The sequence below is a fragment of the Piliocolobus tephrosceles genome, chromosome 13 (genome assembly GCF_002776525.5).
Source record: "Piliocolobus tephrosceles isolate RC106 chromosome 13, ASM277652v3, whole genome shotgun sequence".
NCBI classification, from domain to species: Eukaryota; Metazoa; Chordata; class Mammalia; order Primates; family Cercopithecidae; genus Piliocolobus; species Piliocolobus tephrosceles.
The window spans coordinates 98,689,926-98,693,949 of NC_045446.1; the positions used below are offsets into that span (position 1 = coordinate 98,689,926).

A 4,024-nucleotide genomic window follows, 5' to 3' on the forward strand; every position below is an offset into this window, starting at 1 on the left:
GGACCACTGTGATTGGTGATTCCCCTCTGCCTCAGGCTAATTTAAATGCTGCCTCTGTGGACAGGTGTCAGCTGAGTTTGGTTGTGTTTTCTTTTATACCAGGGCAGCACTGAGTTCACAAGCATCACTTCTGTTTGTGTTTTCTATTTAGTAAAATATCATTATTTACATATATAAATACCAATAAAATCAGGCACAGACTGAACTAGAACTAAAAGATTGATTGTTTTTGGTAGGGCCTCAGGAATCACCTTGTTCAACTACTCAGTGTAGTCTCACCATAATCAGGGTAGCTCCTTTCTTTCCTTCTCAAGGTAGGCTTGCCTGCGGCAGGCATGAGGAGGTATTTTTCCTTCTGGAAAACTGACCCCTGAGCTCAAGTCCCTTGAGTATTTCTAGTGGAGGAAAGGACAAGGAATGACTCAAATGGGAACACAGGCATTTGTCTCCATATTTACTTAAATGGCTTCAAGGAAACAATGAGTCAAGATCTTAGATGGGGGTTTCTTGTAGATGGCCTTCCTTCAGAAGCAGAGCTAAGTTTCTTGTGAGACGATGACCTGAATCTTTTTTATTCTATGCTGATATGGGTTTAGGTACTTGGTTGGTGAGTTTGGAGGGAGAGTTGGTTCTTGGAACCTTCTCACTCAGTCCTCTTCTCTGTGGTCTTCCTTTTTGGGGGATCTACACATACAAAGAACAAGGACCATATGTGATATGATTATATTTTTTCTTTCAATTAACCCTTCTCTGTAACCTTTTCAGAAGAGTATTTTCAAGTAGGGGAAGGGGAGAATACATCGCCTTTAGTATAGCATATTTTTCCAGGTGTAATAGATGGGGTAGATCTAATACCCTATTTTCACTTCCAAAAGAGAGTAAGCAATGAATGCTCTTGTAACAGTATAACCTGCAGTGCGTATAAGAACATTTTAAGTCCTTTTGAAACACTCAAGACTCTTAGAGACAGCATTAAGAAGCTTCTTCTTGGTACAAGATAATTACTAATAATAAGTTATTAGAAAACTGTTTTTATGAATATAACAAAGATATATTTATAAAACCCCAAATTCATGAGGTTTTACTCTCTTCAGTATTATCCATTAAACCTCATTTTATACCAATTATGAGTTAAGTTTAAGTTCTTTTGACCAAACTTGAAATCTATCACTGAAGTTTTCACATGAGAAACTTAAATCCTGGAAGGAAATTATGATTTGTCTGTCTATAATTTCTAATTTGTATTGTGCTATTTCAGTGTAAGGATAATGACATGAAATAGAAAGTGTCCTTTAATAGACAGATGAAAGTAATTATAGTGATTATAATAGATGCTGGCAAATATTGCAATAAATGGACTAATTTAGTTCACATTACAGAAACTGTTAAGACTAAAGCATTAAATTATGTGTGCAATATTTATTAAAAATCACAGAGCACAAATTCCTTTGAATTGGTAATTTTATAGAAACCACTTCAAATCTTTAGCAACCCAAATTCATGGTACTTGTTCACAAATCAATACCTTCTAAAAGTTAGAGCCCAGCAGCGTACTCTTCTTTGCACTTTTTTCTGTTCTTCTGTTTCCCTCCCTCTCACTGTCTTTCACCCTTCTGTCCTCCCTTCCTCTCTTTCTCCCTTCCCTTTTCTTTCCTTGACACCTGTAAGAGTTTGTCTCTTTCTCCATGGGTATTTACACCTAAGGCGTTATATGTCCAAGCCCTTTGTCTTGACAGGGGTATAAGCATGAAGAAATGGCCACATGATCAGGGAGTAGAGATTGAGAAGGAAGAAAATCTGACATCCTGAAAACATTGTGGTCCACAATTCTTTTCGTGTTACTCTGCTTCCTGGAGATATAAGGCATTGGATAGTATCAATGGGTAAAAAGACAATATCAGAACTGAAATCATCCTTTCTACTTTGATGGTGACTTTTTAACTTGCAGGATTTCCTTCCTTCTGGATGTTTCTGGGAAGTTCTCATTTGCAAGGTTGACTTAGTTGGCCCTGGATTCATCTGGACAGTTTGGCCTGCTTGGCTTTTGTGTCTCTTCCTACTTGCTTCTCAGAATTGATGCTACTTTTCAGCAACCCTTGCAAATGGTTTTTCTAAAAATGTCCTCAGCACAACAAGAATCCTAATAATTATTCCTTCTGAAGCAGATGGCCAAGTGCCACCTGCTCCCCCTCTCTTCTTTTTTTCCAAAATAAATTTTCCTCTTGACCAAACTCTCTTGATTTTGCACTGGCATTTTATAGCATTGTACAAATTATGCGACACTTAAATCACACCTAATTACCATCTCTGCCAGCAGGGATTGCTACCCAGAATGGAAATGGGAGAGACCCAAAAGAAACCAGAGGAGAATTAGCCATTTGAAAGGAGAATCAAGTAATTGCAGTTGACCATTTTCTCTTAGGAAAGTCTAGGAACTCAGACTATCAGTTCTTAACCCACCCACAGCCTAGTGAGTAATTTATAAAGCCTTCTTCTGACTGGGTTGTTGCAGTAATAATACTATATGCCTCTATCTGACAGAAACAGCTCTCTAGTTCTTTGAAAGGATTCATAGAAATTGAGAATGGTTATGCCTATGGAGGAGGCTTGGGCAAGGAAGGCCACAGCAAAGATCTTGCAAAGCCATCTCTTCCAATGGAGGGAGTTGATGATTTGATTGTAGAGACTGTCCTAATGATCTGGGCTTTTGTATTCCTTTATTTAAACAATTTCCAACTTGTGTTTATTCCCCAATAATTCAGAGCCAAATTTTTCCCCCTTTAATTTGCAGAAAGCTCAAGAGATGTAAAATAATTTTAAATATTGATTGTAGTCAACTGTGATTAAATGTTAAGTCTTGTAGAGTAAATTTTAAATCATCTGAAATATAACCTGTGCATCCCCAGTTCTAGCAACCCAAAGCCCATAATTAAGGGTTGGTGAATGCACTCATAAATTTCTCAAAATTCCTGGTGTGCCAATGGCACCCTTGTTGTTTCCATGCTGACATAAATGTCATTTAAATGGGATTTAGGGGCTGTTTAAAAATTAAATGCATCTACTTAATATACCATTTAGTAATACTATATTCAGATCCTATGTCTTCACCTATGTTGTCTCCTCTCTCTGGATTGTTTTTTTTCCTTTACCTTTAGAAGCTTTTTCTAATTCACCATCAACGCCCCTCCCCACAACTTGTAGTAAACTTTTCCCATACCTGGGCTACTCATGTTTCTTTAACACTGTTGCACTTCAGTTTACTTGACCTGTCCACATAAGACCGCGAGTTCTTTGCTTGCTTTGTTAGCACATACACTAAAATTGGAATGCTACAGAGAAGATTACCATGGCCTCTGTGCAAGGATGCCACACAAATTTGTGAAGCATTCCATATTTTTTTTTAAAAAGAAGGGGAGTCCAATGGAAGAGAATAGACAACTCTAAAATAAGACAACACACCTACAACCGTTTGATCTTTGACAAATCTGACAAAAACAGGCAATGAAGAAAGGATTCCCTATTTAACAAATGGTGCTGGGAGAACTGGCGAGCCATATGCAGAAAATTGAAACTGGACCTCTTCCTTACACCGTATACAAAAATCAACTCAAGATGGATTAAGGACTTAAATGTAAAATCCAAAACTATAAATACCCTAGAAGAAAATCTAGGCAATACCATAAAGAATTTAGACACAGGCAAAGATTTCATGACAAAGATGCCAAAGGCAATTGCAACAAAAGCAAAAATCGACAAATTGGATGAATTAAGTAAAGTTTCTGACAGCAAAAGAAACTATCATCAGAGTGAATAGATAACCCACAGAATAGGAGAAAATTTTTGCAATCTATCTATCTGACAAAGGTCTAATATCCAGCATCTATAAGAAACTTAAACAAATTTACAAGAAAAAAACAACCCCAGTAAAAAGTGGGCAAAGGGGGCCGGGTGCAGTGGCTCACGCCTGCAATCTCAGCACTTTAGAAGGCCGGGCAGGTGGGTCATCTGAGGTCAGGAGTTCAAG

The 4,024-nt window shown here is 37.7% G+C and overlaps 1 non-coding gene across 1 annotated transcript; it reads left to right on the forward strand.

The window, feature by feature from the left end:
• Nucleotides 1–3,295: 3,295 nt before the first annotated feature.
• LOC111540366 lies at nucleotides 3,296–3,398 on the forward strand. The gene has a single exon (XR_002730954.1). It is a non-coding gene; the product is annotated as a U6 spliceosomal RNA (small nuclear RNA).
• The last annotated feature ends 626 nt before the right edge of the window (nucleotides 3,399–4,024 follow it).